The following is a 20,207-nucleotide window of genomic DNA, read 5'->3' on the forward strand; positions in this document are numbered from 1 at the left end:
TCTACTAGAATATTCATAAAAAATGTATATATACATACATATGTGTGTGTGTATATATATATACAGATGTATATATATATACACACACACATAGATATATATATATTTTTAAATACAGAGTCTGGCTCTGTTGGCTATGATAGAGTGATAGAGTGCCAGGACCATGATCATAGTTCACTGTTACCCTGAACTTCTTGGCTCAAGCAATCCTCTTGCCTCAGCCTGCTAAGTAGCCAGGACTATAGGTGTGTGCCACCACTACCAGCTAATTTTTCTTATTTTTTGTAAAGACAGGGTCTTGCCATGTTACTCAGGCTGGTTCCAAACTCCTGGCCTCAAGCAATCTTTCTGGCCTCAAGTCTTGGCCTCCCAGGGTGAGCCACTGCACCTGGCCCAAAATTATATATTCTTTTTTTTTTTTTTTTTTTTTTTTATAGAAACAAGTTCTTGCTATGTTGCCCAGGCCCATTCTGGTCTCAAATTCCTGGCCTCAAGCGATCCTCCTTGTCTTGCTTGGCCTCCCAGAGTGCCAGAATCATATAATTTTAAAAAACTTGATTGAATCTTCTAAAAAGTAACAAAAAGTTCAAATAAATAAGTTGTATGAAATAAGTCTGTAAAAATGTTTTTCATTTTCAACCAATAATAAAGTAGAAAACAATTTCATTTGCCATCTCAGCATAAACACTAGACACTTGGGAATCATCTTTATGTGTTTCCTAACTAAATTTATATAGAGATTAAATTCATTCAACAAATATTTATTGAACAGTTAGTCATTCTTCTATGTACTGTAGGGAACAAGATAAAAGAAGTGGGAGAAAGTGTTTTGTTTTGTACTTTTTAATCAGAAATGCAAAACATAAATGGCTTATGACCTTTCTGTTCCCAGGTGCTGGGAAGAATATATGACTAGGGCTTGGAACACTGTGGACAGTACAGGTAGCTTTGCTAGTGTATTTCGTTGGTGGCAATAAAGTTCTTTAAGATAAAAGTTAGTGCCCCTTGTCAAAACAAATGAATAATGCAGCGATTTGGAAATGTCAGAATCAGAAAGAAATCTAAAACCTTATTTTACAACTATGAAGAATAAATCTTATCTCCAAAAATATATGATTCTCCCACTTTTTTTCCCAATGAATTGAAGTTACTCAGTATAAGATTTAGTGATACTATTATTCATTTTCAGATCATGTTAACATTGCTTTTGAGTTATAAGTGTAATATTTAATTCTATTATTGAAAGTTGATGTAAAAAGTGATACAAAAGTATACAATTAATTAGACATTATGTGAGAATGTAATTACAGCTGGAGTCCTGCTTATTTCTTTGTACCAAAACAGAACCATCAGAACCGCGAAGAGGTAGTAAAATGTGAAAAACTGTTACTAAGCAATGGACAATAGCACCTTACAGAAAGCCTGAGGGAAAAGTGCTTTAGGATAAAAGTAAGTGCCCCCTCTTAAAACTACAAGGATTCCTGAAAAGAATTCAAAGGGACCTCTGTGGAATGAATAGTTGGTGCTCAGTAATTTTCTAAACATTCTAATCTAGTACAGGTATGTATGCGTGTGCAAATATACATACATACACAAACAACAATAGCAGTTTGTGATGTAAGGCCTCTCTGGAAAGGTAACATTTGAACAAATACCTGAAAGAGGTGACACAAGGTCAAGCCATACAGGTATCTGGGAGAAGAGCATTATAGGGAGAGGGACCACCAAGTACAAATCTCCTAATGCAGAAGCCTGCGTGGTGGATTGAAGGAACATGAAGAAGGAGAGAAGCCAATAAGAAATATAGTCAGCAAGTTCACAGGGAGGAGGCAGGCTGTGGGACATTAAAAGGACTTTGGGTTTTATTCAGAGTAAGATGGAGATCCATTGGAGAGTTTTGACCACAAGAGAGACATGTGTGACTTACATTTTAAAGGGATGACTCCTATTGTTGTATTGAAAATAGGCAGAGTGGAAGCAGGAAGACCACTTCAAAGATTAATTTCAATCATTCCAGGCAGAGGTGATCATGCTTTGGCCCAGAGAAGGAGCAGTGGAGGGTAGTGAGAAGTATTTAGATTCTGAATATATATTGAAGGTAAAGCCAACAGGATTTGCCGTCACCCCTATCAGAATGCAAGATCATGAAGGACATTTTTGTATTGTTTATGGTTATATCATTTAGCACAGTTCTGACAGAAGTCAGTGCTCACTGTGCCGCTGTGTACCATAACGTGATTCATCCCAGACAAGAAGTAGGAATTCGCTCTCCAGCATCACAGATTAAGGGACATGCAGCTTTCATTAAATTATGAAAAAGAGAGGGCTCATCATTATTGTAAGAAGCCCCCTGTTCTATTGCTTCACACCCTGATTGAAACATATCACTTACGACATGATTGCAGCAACTTGAACTTAACATGCTCCTCCACCTGTGCTCTGACCAGTGTGTCACCTTCCTGGCCCCTTGTCATTGGAGTTTATGGGCCCAGGTTTATTACATGTCTACCACATGCCAGGTCTCATGCTGGGTGCTTTACCTCAGGAGATAGGCTTTATCGCTCCATTTATACACAAGGAAACTAGGGCATAGAAATGAAATTTAGCAGTTGCCCAAGTTTACACAGCTAATAAATTGGTACAATAACTTAAAACCAAGTCTAAGTTTAAAACTTGGGTATAGAAACATTTTTACAAATATAATTTTATTTCCTGCAAGCTTAATGTCTGTATCTTTTTATAGAGTACATAGATATATAGATGGAGTTAATGTTTTACTTAATTCCCTGGAAAACTTTGTGGCAGTTATTATAGTCATCCTGTTTTTTTTTTTTTTAATTTTAGCTTATTATGGTGGTACAGAAGCTCAGGTTATGTAGATTGTCCATGCCCCTCCCATCCCCCCGAGTCAGAGCTTCAAGCATATCTATTCCCTGGACTGTGCACATTGCACTCATTATGTAGATATACACCCATTCCCTCCTCCACCCCCCCACATCTGTCCAACCTCAATTGGTGTTATTCCCAAATGTGCACTTAGGTGATGGTCAGGGAAACCAATTTGGTGGTGAGTACATGTTATCCTGTTGTTGATGGAAATGGCTCAGTAACTTCCCCAGTTAAGAAATGCCAGAGCTAAAACCTGAACTCTAGCACTGATAGAGGGCTAGAAAGCAGATTCTAGGCAGATAATAGAAACATGTGAAGTGGCTATCACCAAGCTGGCAGATAGGCAGTTTGATTGTTAGTCTCTTGTTTTAGCTGCTAATTCACACTGCCTACTATAAACACAAGCCAGCATTCAGCCTTGAGCTACAATGCATACTACATTGAATTCACTCAAATTTCTCATCAGACTTTGTCAATGTTCATTCAAAGCATAGATATTCACATTGCACTCAGGTGGGGAAGGGTGTATACCTACATGATGAGTGCGATGTGCACTGTCTAGGGAATGGACACGCTTGAAGCTCAGACTCGGGGGGGTGGGGGGCATGGACAATATATATAACCTGAACTTTTGTACCCCCATAATAAGCTGAAATTAAAAAAAGGGGAAAAAAAGCATGGATATTCAAAGACTAAAAGAAAAAGCATCAAAATGATAAGAATCATTGTTCCTGGTTTTCTTTGTAATGCTTAATTTTTTTAATTTCCACAATAATGGTATATTATTTCTCTAATCAAAAATCAAAAATAACAATTTCCTTTTGGTTTTAAACGTAAAGGTCTTAATTTATTTCTGGTCTACAGAACATGTTAAAGCATGTTTAGTTAAAATGTTAGGGTTGGAACTACTTATTGTTAAATTTGAATGCATTGTTAAGTTGAATGAATTCTAATTTCCTTTAGGAGCTCCTGAAGAGATACTCAGAGATGGATAATAATTGTGAATGCTTAACTGGATTGTCTGTTGACTTGGAGACAGAAATTGAAACCCAAAAAGAGCTTTCAATTGGAGTAAAAGCAAACCTGTCACTTCCAGATTCGCAAACCAAACAGATTCAAAAACTTCTTACCGCAAACCAGAGATGTTCCATGGAATTCCACTGAATCATGAAGAAACTTAAGGTACTGCCTTTTTTAGTAATATCTTTATAGATATAGCTATAAATTTCAGTTACAAACTTCAGTGTATTTAAGTCCTGCTATGGGTGCTGGCATATTTGCTATTTTGTGTACTTACTACCAAATTAAATATTACATAGGTCTGTGACTAATGCGTGCAGGATCTTCAGTATTCCTAATACTTGTTCATTCAACAAGGCCTGAGCTCTGCCTGTGGGTCTAGACACTGCCAGGGTGCTCAGGAGGCAGATGTGAACAACATCTCAAAGATCTCAGTTATTTTGAGTGGTGGCAGTAACAGGATCAAATGACCATTGAGGTACTTCAGTACAGAATAAAGAAGCAATGAGTTTTAGGGGGATATTATCCTCCTAGTGGCAGAAAGAAGAGACAAGAGGCAGTTACAATAGTCCAGATGAGATACTATGTGTGATTATACTACTAGGGAAGGTTTCCTAGGGCTGGAGAGGACAAAAGGGATTAAAGCAATATTTAGCAGCTTAAAATGGTAGGTCCACATGATAGATTGTGGAGGTAAGGGAGAACAGTTTAGATGGAGTCCCAGGATTTGGGCTCAGTCAGGTTTGTGAATAGTGGTACCATTAAATGAGATAAAAAAAAAAATTAAAAAAAAAGGAAGAGAAGCTTGGTAGGTGAGGCAAGAGAGACCAGGTGATTAGATTGAGATATTTTGAGGTTGAGAACCTTATAATGGAATATCCAAGAAGAGAAACCAAGTAGGCATTTAGTTGTGATTCTGAGGTTTGACAGGAGAAAAGTCGAGACTAAGATTTGAGATTCATCAGCATACAGGTGATGGATAATAGAAAAAGTGTGAAGTAAGAGCGTGCAGAAAGCATTTGTAGAATAAGAGCCTTGGGCTAAGAAGAGAACTCTGGAAAAGATAAATGTCTAAGAGGCAGTAGCAGAAAAGGGAGCAATACATGGGTTCAAGGTTGGAAAAGTCAATGAGACAGGAGAGAACCAAGTGAAAGTGGTATTGCTTAAGTCAATGGAGAAGAATATAAAAAGTGAAATGGTCAAGGCCCAGCGCAGTGGCTCACAACTGTAATCTTAGGACTCCAGGAGGCTGAGGCAGGAGGATTTCTTGTGTAGAGTAGGACTAAAACAATATTTTAGTTTGTTTGATGGTGACTTGTTTTTTGCTCTTAGCTAACAGCCAAATTCCGCTTCTGTACACAAAGCTTGCTTGCTTATTGCTTGATTACGATAAAGAGCTAAAACCATGCTCAGTTAAAAAAAAAAAAGAAAAAAACCCGCACTGCAGGTGGCTTCCTGATACGGAGGCCGGCTGTGCAGGGCGAGTGTCCTTGGGGAGAGAATCTCCTGGGAGGGACTCTCTTGGGAAAGAGTCTCTTATCAAAAATAACTAGCAACAGACTCCAGCAAAAAAAAAGTATAAAAGCTTTGTTTTTACCCCAGGGCGGGGTCCTGGTTCGTAAAGAGACCACTGCGTTGGTGCTCTGGGACCTGGACCCTAGCTCGAGCTAGTCAAAATAAAACTCCTTTGCCTTTGCAGCCTCAGTGACTCTGTCTTTCTGTTCCCGGGGCTGAGGGAAACCGGCTCTAACACTTGAAGCCAGGAGTTCAAGACCAGCCTTAGCAAGAGCAAGACCACACCTCTACAAAAAGTAGAAAAAATTAGCTGGACGTAGTGGTGCAGGTCTATAGTCTTGGGAGGCGTGCACCATATTACTACTTGAGATGCTGAGGCAGGAGAATCACTTGAGCCCAGGAGCTTGAGGTTGCAGTGAGCTGTGATAATGCCGCTGCTCTCTAGCTGGGGCAACAGAGCAAGATCTTCTAAAAAAAAAAAAAAGATGAAATGGTCAAGAGTGGCAAATACTTCAGAGATCCAGAATATGGACTGGTGATATCCTCTCAATTTGGTGATAAAAGAGCTCATTGGTGACCATTGTCAGAACCATTTTCATTGGGTGGTTAGGGAAGAGGCCAAATTATAAGAGGTTAAGAAATGGTGCAAATTGAGCAATTAGGGAGCAGTTATCTCCCAAGTAGATTGCCCTTCAGGCCCTTATAATTCTTCCTCAAATGTTGGCAATCAGACATCCACAACTTATTCCTGAGGTCCACAGATACATATGGCATTCAAGTCATTGTTACCTTGAAGTCAGACACCTAAATAAGCTTAACAAGGAAGTTTTGAGGTATGTAACATAATCTGTTTGGTTACCCAATCAAGGAGGGCAAGAGAAGATGTTGAAAATGAATCTCAAGTGTCTAACTAGGAAACCTGAGTGATTGGCAATGTAATTAACCAAAAAGAGGGCAATAGAAAAAGGAGGAATCATTATAGGGAGAGGGATCATGTTACATTTTAGACATACTGCATCTGAGGTACTTATAAGACATCTATGAGGTATATCTAGTAGGAAGTCAGAAATATGGAAGTAGAGGTCTGGAAGTTATTCTCCCAAGATGCTGAGAAGAAAAAGTTAGGGTTTACAGAGAAGCTCCTTACCTGTTCCTCACTTATCAGAGTGTGTGTATATATATACATATATATATACACACATACATACATATATACATATGTATATACATATATACATCAGAAATGCCATGCCACCTCATAGTTTCAAGGATTAAAACTTCCTCTAAATGTGATAAAAGTTTCATTATCCAGTTTAATTTTTTTCTGCAAGTATGTGTTAAGCTATATTACAAAGATAAGAGAAGAACATCATGAATCCATCAATAAATTTGAAATGGATTTTATTTGTGAAGTGGAAAGGCAAAATGAATTGCTAATTAAACTATAGCACCTTCACCAAGATTGTGATGTACCATCCAAGGAATTCAGGGACCTCAAGTTCAACCAGAATGTGGATCTACATATGGAGGTATAATTTATTTCAAATGGATTTAATTAGACTTTAAGTCATTTTAACAAGTAGAAAGAGTTCTTCTCATGTGCTTAGAGCCATTTTCATTTAACATAAGTTAAAAATAAGGTTGCAGAGTGACAGCTGGCCAGACATAAAGGCTGCCAAGTAATGGACTAGCCTCCCTACCAACCTCCAGAGATAGAGAAAAACAGATTTAACATTAGCAAGTGGGCATTCATGAAACCTCAGAATAAGTTTCCAAAATGCCTTCTAAAACTTCTTTCATCTGTGCTAGGAGTCAGAAACTTTTTATTGCAACAACTCCGTGTGGACTGTGTTATTTTTACCCAAAAACACGAGGCTGACATCCAGCTCCCAACATGGATGTTGTATGTAAAAAGCTACATTCAGAAGCACTTCATGAAGCTTGGCATAGTGGCATGCACCTGTAATTCCAGCTCCTCTAGAGGCTGAGGTGGTAAGAGCACTTGAGCCCAGGAGTTCAAGACCAGCCTGGGCAACATAGGGAGACTCAGAAAAAAAAAAAGCACTTCATGTATTATAATAATTAACCACAGATTTATCATTTTGACAGGTTCCATTTCTAACAGGTAGAATCTGTTACATCACCTATACTGCCAAAATTTTATTACAGAAATAACTTGAGTAAAGTTTTAAATTAAAATTATATCTCTTAGTTTACTTTAAGATATTAAGACAAATAAAAGTTCAGTAGATACTTTCCTTTTTCTATGATATATGTATCATATATGATAAAATTGATATCATATTTGGATAAAAACTTTCATAATGTTTGGGACCTTCAATGGTTATTCTTCACCTAGGAAATTCTTAAAGATTTCTCAGAAAGTGATCTCCCACGCATAAAGACTGAGTTTCAAAAAGTTTTAAGTAATAGGAAAGAAATGATGTGGTTTCTGGAAGAGTGGTTGAATACTCATTTTGGTATAGAAAAGCTTAAAAATGGCATCCAGAAGGATAATGATAGACTTTCTGAAGTGAATAACTTCTATCACAAAAAAATAGCTGTAAGTATTAATTTTTATTATACTACCTCATTCTTGTTATTTGCTTTATTTTTTACCTCCTTAAAGGGGCTTAGAGAAACTTAATTTTAAGTATGTTTTAAAATTTATTTGTATATGCTTTATAAAAATTGGCTTTGTAAAACATGTTCTTCCTCCAATGTATTATGGTTCCTTAAGATAATTAAATATATCAATTTCTGCTGATAAAGGTAACAAAATATTGATGTGTAATATTCAGTTTCCATTTGTGGAATCTTCAATCCTCTTACTGTTCTCTTTCCCATCTCCTCACAGCTTTTGTAAGAATTGAGCCTTTTAGTTTCACTGCCTTAAAAATCCCTTGTGGGCTCTGCCCATATTCATCACTCTCTCCTCTGTAACCCCTGGCAAGTGCTAATCTTTTTACTGTCTCCATAGTATTGCCTTTTCCAGAATGTTTTATGTTGGAGTCATACAGTATTTAGCCTTCTCAGATTGGCTTCTTTCACCTAGTGATATGTATTTAAGTTTTCTCCATGTCTTTTCATGGTTTTATAGTTTATTTGTTTTTAACACTGAATAATATTCCATTATCTGGATGTACCAATTTACTCATCTCCTGAAGGACATCTTGGTTACGTCTAAGTTTTGGTGGTTATGAGTATAGCCACTGTAAACATACATAGGCATCTATTTTTGTAGACATACATTTTCAAATTGCTGGATCCAATAGTAAAAGTATGTTTAGTTTTGTAAGAAACTGCCAGACTGTCTTCCAAAGGGGGTATACCATTTTGCATTCCCACCAGCGGTGAATAAGAGTTCCTGTTGCCCTACATCCTCTCCAGAATTTGGTGTTGTCAGTTTTGGATTTGGGCCACTCTAGTAAGTATGCAGTGATATCCCATTGTTGTTTAATTTGCAAGTCCCTCATGGCATATGAGGTTGAACGTCTTTCATATGGTTATTTGCCACCTGTGTATCTTTTTTGATGAAGTGTCTATTCAGGTATTTTGCCTATTTTTCAGTCATGTTATTAATATTTGCTTTCTTATTATTAAGGTTTAAGAATCCTTTGTATATTTTGAATAACAGTCCTGTATCAGATATGTCTTTTGTAAATATTTTCTCCTACTTTGTGGCTTGTCTTTTCATTCTCTTGGTGCAGTGTTCAAGTGCTGAGGATTTTTGCTTCTATGTTCATGAAAGATGTTGGTTTGTAGTTTTCTTGTGTAATGTCATCCTCTGGTTTTGGTAGTAGGATAATCCTGGCCTCATAGAATGAGTTGGGAGGTATTCTTTCTGTTTCTTTTCTCTGGAAGAGATTACAGAGAATGGGTATAATTTTTTCCTTGAATTTCTTAAGCATTTGATAGAATTCACCACTTAACCCATCTGGGCCTGGTACTTTCTGTTTTGGAAGGCTCTTAATTACTGATTTCATTTCTTTGATAGATATAGGCCTATTCAGACTGTCAATTTCTTATGTTGAGTATTTGTAGATTGTGTCTTTCAAAGAATTGGTCCCTTTCATCCATGTTATTAAATTTGTGGGATAGAGTTGTCGATAATATTCCATGAGATCTATAGTGATGTCTCCTCATCCATTCCTAATATTAGTAATTTGGGTCCTTTCTCCTTTTTTTTCCTACCTAGAGACTTATTTATTTTATTGCACTTTTTTTTTATTTCAGCTTATTATGGGGGTACAAAAGCTCAGGTTATATATATTGCCCGTGTCCCGTCCATCCCCCTGAGTCAGAGCCTCAAGCGTGTCCATTCCCCAGACAGTGTGCCTGGCACTCACCATGTAGTCATATTTTATTGCACTTTTCAAAGAACCAGATTTGGGGTTGTTTGTTTTATCTATTGATTTCCTGTTTCAATTTCATCTAATTCTGCTCTGATTTTTATTATTTCTTCTACTTGCTTTAAGTTTAATTTGTTGTTTATTTTTAGTGTCCTAAAGTTAAAACCTATTTTATTGATTTATATCTTTCTTCTTTTCTAATATATGTCTTCAATGCTATAAGTTTTCCTCTAAGCACTGCTTTCACAGATTTTGAGAAGTTGTATTTTCATTTTTATTTAGTTCAAAATATTTTTTAATTTCTCTTAATATTTATCCTTTGAATCTTATGTTATTTAGAAGTGTGTTGTTTAATCTTCAAGTATTTGGGGATTTTCCAGCTATCTTATTGGTTTCTAATATAATTTCATTGCTGTCTGACAGAAGACATGATATGATTTCTTTTAAGTTCATGAAGGTAAGCTTTGTGGCCCAGAATGTGGTCTGTCTTAGTAAATGCTCTATGTGATTTTGAGCAGAATGTGTAATGTGATGTTGTTGTATTAAAAAGTAAACGGCTGGAGAAATTACTACAGCTACTCTCACTTTTTTTGACTAACGTTATCATTGTATATATACCTTCTCCATCTTTTTAGTTTTAGTCTCTATATGCTTTTATATTTACAGTGGGTTCCTTGTAGACAACATGTATTTGAGTCTTGTTTTTTGATCAGATCTGACAATCTGTCTTTTAATTGGTGTATTTAGGCCATTAACATTTAAGGTGATTATCAATATAGTTGGATGAATATCTACCATATTTTTACTATTTTCTATTTGTTGCCCTTATTCTTTGTTTCTGTTTGTCTTCCACACTTTTTATGCCTTTTATTGTTTTAATTGACTCTATTATGATTCCATTTTCTCCCCTTCCTTAGCATATCAAGTATACCTCTTTCTGTACTTTTTCAGCGATTGCTCTAGAATTTGCAATATACATTTACAACTAATCCTAATCTACTTGCAAATAACACTATACCACTTCATGAGTAGTATGAATACCTTAAAATAACAAAATGTTTCTAATTCCTCCCTCCCATCCCTTGTATCATTGCTTTCATTCATTTCACTGATAAGCATGCATATATATGCACTTATGTAATCAAATACATTGTTGCTATTATTATTTTGAACAAACTTATTTGTTAGCTAAATTAAGGATTCACTTATTCCTTCTCTAATGCTCTCCCTTTCTTTATGTAGATCCAAATTTCTGGCCTATATTATTTTCTTGTCCTCAGAATAACTTCTTTTTAACATGTCTTGCAGGGAGGTCTACTGGCAACAAATTCCCTCAATTTTTGTTTTTCTCAGAAAGTCTTTATTTATTCACTTTTGAAGGATACTTTCACAACGTCTAGAATTATAAGTTTGTGTGGTTTTTCTCTTAACATTTTAATTATTTCACTCTATGCTCCTCTTGATTGCATGGTTTCTGAGAAGTTGGGTGTAATTCTTAGCCTTGCTCTTCTATAGATAAGGTGTTTTTTCTCCTCTGGCTTCTTTCAAGACTTTTTTTCTTTATCTTTGATTTTTCTGAAGTTTGAATATAATATGCATAGATGTAGTTTTTTTTGGCATTTGTCCTGTTTGACATTCTCTGAGCTTCCTGGATCTGTGGTTTGCTGTCTGGCATTAATTTGGCAGAAATTTTTCATCATTATTGCTTCAGATAGTCCTTCTGTTTCTTCTGTTTCTGGTATTCCCATTATGTATATATTACACCTTCTGTGTTGCCCCAGAGTTCTTGGACATTCTGGATTGTTTTTTTTTTTTTCAGTCTTTTTTCTCTTTGCTTTTTAATTTGGGAAATTTCTGTTGTAATTTTCTCAAACTAATTCTCTTTCCTGAGCCCATCAGGCCTTCTTCTTTTTTTAACAGGATTTTCGATCTCTAGCATTTCTCTTTTATTTTTTTCTTAGAATTTTCATCTCTCTGTTTACATCATCCATATGTTCTTGCATGTTGTCTGCTTCTTCCATTAGAGACCTCTGCATATTAATCATAGTTTTTTTTTTTTAATTCCTGGTGTGATAGCTCCAATGTTCCTGCCATTTCTGACTTTGTTTCCAATGCTTGTTCAATCTCTTCAAACTGTGTCTTGCCTTTTAGCATGCCTTGTAATTTTTTGTTGGAAGTCAGCCATAGTGTACTAGGTAAAAGGAAGTGCTGTAAATAGGCCTTAGTAATGTAGTGGTCAGGTGTGGCTGGGGGAGCATTCTATCACCCTATGACTAGCTCTCAGTCCTTTGGTGAGCCTGTGCCCTGGGGCTGTAAACTTCACCAGTGCTTTTCATTACCCCCTCCTTAGGTGGAACAAGATGGCTGAATGGGGCTGAAGTAGTGTATTTGCCTCTCCCCACATGGAAGGCCAGTGGTGCCTGGAATTGAGGACTTTTTCCTTTGCCCCTATGGAAGGTTAGAGGGAGCTAGAGTTGGGTATTTCCCTCTTCTCACATGGAAGGCAAGAGCCACCTAGAACTGGGTATTTCCCCTTCCCCCAGATATATTAGGCCCTGATCAAAGCCGAGCATGTTAGGGTCTGTCTGGTCAATAGTTTCTCCTGAGAACAGGCCTTGTTAAGAAAAACAAAATACTACATTTTATTTCAAAATAGTTCCTTTTCTCCTTTCCTGCCAGAATCAGGTACAGTTGTCCACACTGAGCCTCCAACAGTTCATCAATTACAGTTCAGGTTTTCCTACCTCTTAATTGATTCCTGCAAAGGTTTCTGTGATTCTCTGTATCTGTCTGTCCAATTTGGGGGGCAGCCCTTTGTTCTGTGACCTCACTTTGCAGATGGATCTATACTGAGTTGTTGATTTTTCAGTGTTTTCCTTTTCATTTGTTGTTAGCATAGACTGGCAACTTCTAAGCTCCTGGCACGCTATACCAGAAACTACAAAATTGTGATTTTTATCATTGTTCCCAAGGTGGTTGATTGGTCCTAATTTACTAATTCATAAGAACCAACATTGCCTAAGACCAGTTTGTTGACTTGTTTTACTTTTCAGTGATGGGTATATTCATTCTGCTTCCTGAAGTAATCTCTTCTCCATATGTTTGGTAAAATATGTAGTATTCCAAAGGTTGTTTGTTTATCTGAAATTGGAGCAATGGGTCTTCCCATGCGTAATTCATCCCATTTGTAGAATAGCCAGAGTTAACAAAATAGTAACAGAATTCTTTAAGGGGAAAAAAAAAAGAGATCACAATCAATAGAGAAATGCACAAAACCAGTGTTTGGGTAAGACAAACTGTATATAATTTGGTGCTTTTCTTATAATATTGAGGGCCCAGCTGCAATTAGAAAGTAGGAATTTCTACTGTGTGGATCAGCGTGGATATGTGGCTTCTTCCAGCACCATGAGAGTAGGAATTGGTACAGTGTGAGGTCAATAGTCCAGAGCCAAGGAGAGTCCAGGATACCAGAAATACAAGTAACCTAAAACCCAAACCTGGTGGAATGACCACAAAGCCACAAAGAAGTAGATAAGAACACAAAGTACATTCCATAGGAATTATGAAGTAAAAAAGATATGAATGGTTTTAGAGTGAGTTAGCCTTTGGTATATAAGAACGTATAGATTGACTGTTATGCCTTGCACAGAAATATAAGATTTCCAGATTAATTATCAAAAGTCAGTAAGTTATTTTCCATATTAACACTGAGGTTTGGAATGAAGTAGAAAAATAGATAATTGTTAAGTTTCTGGGTGTGCTTTGCTATTTGATGTCAGTTAATGTTTCATTATCAGTCATAGCATATATAATGATTTTAATCTGCATCATTCTTCAGTTTTTCTTTATATGTTAGTATAAATCTAATAAAGTGAGATTATCATCTTGCATCAATATGAATCCTCTCCAGTACTTATTTTCATTCCTATCATCCACTTCCAACATCTCAAATTTCGGAAACTGATGCAAACCACAAAGAATGCTCACATTCTTTTAAAACATTGTTCTAGGATGTTCTAAATAATGAATTTCAGCATCTGCATTGTCCTAGAATTCTAGTTCTTTCTTAGTGTTTTTTGTATGTACAGTAGTCCCCCCACACCTTATCCATGGAGATATGTTCCAAAATCCCCAGTGGGTGCCTGAAACCCTCTATGTAGGTAGCACTGAACCCTATATATTCTGTTTTTTCTACATGTACATACCTATGATAAAGCTTAATTTATAAACTAGGCACCATAAGAGATTAATAATAGTAACTAACAATAAAATAGAACAATTATAACAATATACTGTAATAAAAGTTATATGAATGTGGTGTGTCTCTCTGAAAATAGCTTATTGTACTATACTAATCCTTCTTCTGGTGATGATGTGCGACAATACAATTCTATGTGGTAAGATGAAGTGAAATGAACCATGTAGGCATTGTGATCTAGCAGGCTAACATGAATCTTCTGTATTCCTGAATCTGTATAATAATCCCTTACATAGCGTAAATGGTTTGATGTCACTTGTTTTAGGGGATCCCTTGCTGAAGTCTTCATATAGGCTGAACACTTTCTGGTGCAGCGTTTTGTCAACACTTTTCTGTTGATGTCTTCCACCCACAAATGTAAGGCTTTTTCCATCTTAACTGAGCACTGTCATGCACTGGGGCTGTAACTTTTGCAGATGGAGATTTCTTTTTCCTTCTTTACAATTTCATTGGAAGATTTGTTTTTACCACAGGTCTTAGCAACCTCAGCATATGATTTTGTTTTCTTATTAAGTTGAGGACTTTCACCTTTCCACTTAAAGGAATCACTTCATAGCTTCCCTTTGGTATATCTGAATTTTTAGCATTACTATTCTTGCATTTGGCGGGCATTGTCAAGTAAAATAAGGGTTACTTGGATATAAACACTGTGATACAGCAGCAGTCAATCTGATAACCAAGACGGCTACTAAGTGACTAATGGGCAAGTAGCATATACAGTATGGATATGCTGAACAAAGGGATGATTCACATCCCAGGTGAGACTGAGCCAGATGGCTGGAGATTTCATCATGCTACTCAGAACAGCATGCAATTTAAAACTTATGAGTGATTTGTTTCTGGAATTTTCCATCTAATATTTTCAGACAACTTTTGAACATGGGTAACTGAAACCACAGAAAAGGAGGGACTACTATAAATGATTTTAGAGCTATAATGATATTTTTTCCTGTTTCATAGGCCATAATGAATGAATCAACAGAATTTGAGGAAGGAAGTGCTATCATATCTAAAGAATGGGAGCACGACCTGAAATCATCGAAAGAGCAAAATGAAAAACTAAAAATTACCAAACTTTGAAGGTCACCCAGGCATCTAGTGCCCATGTTAATCCCAACACACAAGATGATAAGAATCTTCATGTTCTATGAGATATTTTGAATCTGCTCCTTCATCATGAAATTCACAGCAAAATTATAGTATTGAATGTATTTATTAAGGAATGAGAACAACATTTCCGTGTATGTGATGGTCTTATTTTTACATACAGCTCTACTGTGGCTGTCATTCAACTGAACTAACAATAAAGCTAGATATCATGTAATCTCCTCCCTTTGGATTATACAAGAGAAGGAAACTGTAGCTTGGTTTGATTATTAAGTTTACACAATATGGTTTAAGTTACTGCCACTTAAGGTATTATTATCATACATTTTCTAAGTCATGGGAATTTATATTAAACTCTGTCTGTATGCAGAACAAATAATAGCATGGAAAGAAATAGCAACATAGCTTTTCTCTAATTAGCATTAGTGTGTTTAATATTGCTTAATGTTATAATCACAATAAAAATGAAAGAGGCTAAAAAGATAACAAAATTGTCAGTACATTATTTGAATAATCCAAATACTTTATTAACTACCCTTACTTGGAAGTTATAAACGTGAGCAAACATGCTATTTTATTTTGCTAGCACACAAAATGACTCAGTGGGGAACCCAAAAGTAAATTATAATTTATCATTTTTACCAAAATAAATGCTTGTAATAAAACATTAACCACTAGTTTAATAGTTAAATACCAAAGAAAACTAGGAGATCACTACAATACTACATAGTTTTTTGATTTGCTGATCATTATAGAACTCAGCTGGCAGAGATGAAATAGAGGAAAAGTGAAATCCATCTACCAAAGTAAAAATTTAAAGAAACAAAAGAAAATTCCATCTTCAGTGACCCAAGAAAATATCCTAACAGATAATAAAATATATGCTGCTATGATTAGACTAGTTTGGTAATAATGCAGGAATAGACAAGTAGAGCAAGGAAACAGAATAGAGTGTTTGGAAGTACATGCAATAACAATGGGAATTTAGTACAGGTATAACAGTACTAAATAACAGTATCATTCAACTCACTGGGGAAAATGATCATTTACTTAGTACAGGATTTGATACAACAGGTTAGCCATCTGGAACAAAAACAATGCTGGATTCCTATCTCACTCATTAAACAAAAATAAATTCTAGATAGGCCAAAAAGAAACAGACATTTTGCCAAAATTAAAACTATATGCATACGAATAATCTCATAAACATGAAAAATCCAGGTGGTTAAGTTTATACTTGCAAAAATCTAGAAACAACCCAAACATTCAATAGAAGGTAACTGATTAAATAATTTAGGATACCTCCATGAAATGAGATTCTGTGTGTCAATGAAGACAAAAAATATGAACGATCTATATGTGTTGATAATAGAAAGATATGGAAAATATGTTGTCAAGTTAAAAGCAGAACTGTAGTATATAATGTGTATTACTGACTTTAAAGCTATACATTCATATATGTTTAAATACAGATAGAAAATTTCTGGAAGGATACTCTTGAAATAATGTTTTAGTCATTGCTTTAGGGTCAGCTGGGGATCTGAGAGTGGGGAAGCTTATTCTTATGTGCTTCTTAATATTTTCCACATATTTGTATTTTTCCATTTAAGACTAATAAAAATAAAGGGAAATGGCTATTATAGGTATTACTTTAGAGATGCGATTAAGAAATGTACTTTCTTTAAGTAGTGTTCAACTAAAATGGGAGTGCCTGTTTCATATGCTTAGCACTGTGGAAAAGAATTTCGAGATACCTCAAAGAGTTAAAAATAGAGATACCGTTTGATCCAGCAATAGCACTATTAGGCATCTACCCCAAAAAGCAAAAGACATTTTATAACAAAGACATCTGCACCCTAATGTTTATGGCAGCACAATTCACTATTACAAGGATGTGGAAACTACCCAAGTATCTGTCAATTCATGAGTGGATTATTAAAATTTGGTATATGTATACAATGAAATATTACTCAGTTATAAGAAATGAGAGTGATCTAGCACCTCTTATATTTTCCTGGATAGAGCTTGAGCCCATTATCCTCAGTGAGGTAACAGAAGATCAGAGGAATAGTCTCCACATGTTCTTGCTGTCAAATTGGCACTAACTGATCAACACTATGGTGCTCACACTGTAGTAATATTCTCCTGGGATTAGGGGGTTGGGGGGGGGCAAACTCACAACTAGTGGTCATGGTTAGCATTGTAGAGGGGAAGAGCAAGCCCCTAAACCTCACTTGGGTGAGGCAAAGACATAAAATGTAACCAAAACGTTTGTATCCTCATAATATCCTGAAATAATAATTAAAAAAAGATTGTGGAGATGGCCTGGATTCTATACCTCTGAGTATTATACAATAAATAAATAAATAAATAAATAAAATGCTTAGCACTCTGCTAACCAGTAAATAGCATAACCACTGTGCTGTTTTCATCTGCATGGTTTAAGAATTTGTGGACAGGTTATAGTGTAAAATTTTGGCATTTTTTTAAACCAAAAATCATCTTTTAAATGAAGGAAATAAAATGTATGTAGATTGACATTTGGCCTTTCTTTTCTATTCTTTGTTAATGCAATCTTTGAAAAAATTAATAATACCTAAATGTGATCATCTTTGTCTCAAGTTTGCGCACTGTGATTCTATCTTCATGATAGACCTTATGAATGTGTGCTTTTCTAATAGAAAATTCAGGAGCTGGAAACTTCACTATGTGAACCTAAAGAAAGTGCTATGCATCAGGAAGACAAGATTATAAAGATGCAGAAAGAACTCGAGTTGTTGACTAATGACATAATAGCAAAACTTCAAGCCAAAGTGAATGAATCCAATAACTGCCCTGAAAAAATCAAAAGAAATAATCCAAGTACTTCAGGTAACTTAAACTTATTTTATAAATAAAAGTTGTTTTTTTTTCACCTGTTGAATGTGACAAATAATCTGGTGCTGTGTTCTTCTCTTTCACCACAAATTCTTATTGTTATACCTATGTGTGTCTGAAGTTCAATACTCAAGGTTGAGAAAAGGAAGTAACTAAACTTAGAAATGAAATGCAAGAGTATATTGTCATATAAAATATTGCTTTTTTATGCTAGAAAAATAAATTATTTTTTACAATGAACAATTTAATGAACTAAAAATAAATACAATTTTCTTTAACAGAGTTTGATTTTGAATGTGAATTCACATTAGTCTTAGAATCGGCTGCTTCTTGCCCTTTCATTACCTGCCCAGCCCAAATTGAACCCTGAGATCTAATCAGGTACATCTGTATATCCCCAAAATTAGCGATGTGCTAGCAAAATAGTTTGCATTATAAAACAAAAAGCAAAAGATCTGAACAGGTACCTCACCAAAGAAGAAATCTAGATAGGACATAACCATATAAAGAGATGCCCCACATCATATGTCATCAGGAAATTGCAAATTAAAACAACAGTGAGAGCCACACCTACTAGAATACCAAAATTCAGGACACTGACAACACCAAATTCAAGTGAGGATGGGGAACAACAGGAACATCATTCATTGCTGGTGGGAATGCAAAATAGTACAGCCATTTTGGAAGACTGTTTGGCCATTTCTTACAAAACTAAACACATTCTTACCATATGATCCAGGAATTGTTCTCCTTTGTATTTACTCAGATGAGTTGAAAACATAGTTTACACAAAAGCTGAGTGTGTATGTTTATAGCTGCTGTATTCATAATTGCCAAAACTTAGAAAAAACCAAGCTGTCTTTCAATAGGTGAATGGATAAATAAACTGCAGTATATTCATGCAATGGAATATGATTCTGCAATGAAAAGAATTGAGCTATCAAACCATAAGAAGACATGGGAGAACGTTAAATGTATATTGCTAAGTGAAAGAAGCCAATCTAAAAGGGCTACATGCTATATGGTTCCAAGTATATGACATTTTGGGAAAGGCAGTGGACACTGTAAAAATATTAGCTGTTACCAGGGATTAGTGAGGGGTGAGAGGGATGAATAGGCAGAGCACAAGAGATTTTTAGGGCAGTGAAACTAACCTGTATGATACTATTAAATATAATAATGGACATGTAATTGTACATTTGTTAAATGTATAATACCAATAAGAAGCCCTAATGTAAACTATGGATTTTAATTATGTAATTAATAATATCTCAATCTTAGTTCATTACTTGTAACAAATGTACCATACTAATGCATGATGTTGATAATAAGGAAAAAGGGCTGGGCACAATGGCTCACACAAGTAATCCTAGCTCTCTGGGAGGCCGAGGCAGGAGGATCACTTGAGGCCAGGAGTTCAAGACCAGTCTGAGCAACAGCGAGACCCGTCTCTACAAAAAATAGAAAAATTAGGTGGTCATGGTGGCACACATATGTTGTAGCAACTACTCAGGAGGCTGAGGCAGAAGGATCACTTGAGCCCAGGAGTTTGAGGTTGCAGTGAGCTATGGTGATGCCACTGAACTCCAGCCCAAGTGACAGAGTGAGATCTTGTCTCAAAAAAATAAAGAAAAAAGGAAACATGAAGACAAAGGGGTGGGAACAGGAGTGTATAGGAACTCTCAGTATTTTCCATTCAATTTTTCTGTAAATCTAAAGTTGCCGTAAAAAATAGTCTATTATTTTTTTTTTAATTTTGTACACACACATATACTCTGAGTAGAAAGTAGATACATTTATATCACTAGGTTGAACTGTCTTTCACTACAATATATACCCAGTAGTGCTTTGCTTTGTGGCTTGAATTTAGTTCTGCCTTGATGTTTACATTGCTTCTCTGACATCTTTCTGTTTAATTTCCTGATTTACCTTGGTCCACCCATTTCATTATTTTAAAATGTTTCATGTCATCGGTATATCATTTTCTAATGGGGAAAATATTCATTTTAAGAAATAAAAATTATATCTATGCATATTAGCTTCAAATATAATTCATATCAAATAGTTATTATCATTCAGTTAAAATTCATGCCTTTCTTGTTTTTAATATATTTGGAGTTGCTTGCTATTTCACAACATTCTTATTACAGCAAAGGCAGCTAACCATTCTTTAACACTGGAGAAATTGA

At 35.6% G+C, this 20,207-nt stretch overlaps 1 long non-coding RNA gene across 2 annotated transcripts in view; it reads left to right on the forward strand.

Moving 5' to 3' along the window:
* LOC123639841 overlaps nucleotides 1-17,835 on the forward strand; it is a 64,814-nt gene extending 46,979 nt beyond the window's left edge. Inside the window, exons 6-9 of one of the 2 annotated variants that reach the window (XR_006735816.1) lie at nucleotides 1,345-1,449; nucleotides 3,853-4,071; nucleotides 14,995-15,275; nucleotides 17,823-17,835. This is a non-coding gene — a long non-coding RNA (uncharacterized LOC123639841). Of the gene's footprint in view, nucleotides 1-1,344; nucleotides 1,450-3,852; nucleotides 4,072-14,299; nucleotides 14,387-14,994; nucleotides 15,276-17,822 lie in introns of those variants that run through there. The other variant, XR_006735817.1, reaches the window with a different exon arrangement.
* The last annotated feature ends 2,372 nt before the right edge of the window (nucleotides 17,836-20,207 follow it).

This window comes from Lemur catta, chromosome 1 (assembly GCF_020740605.2).
Source record: "Lemur catta isolate mLemCat1 chromosome 1, mLemCat1.pri, whole genome shotgun sequence".
NCBI lineage: Eukaryota > Metazoa > Chordata > Mammalia > Primates > Lemuridae > Lemur > Lemur catta.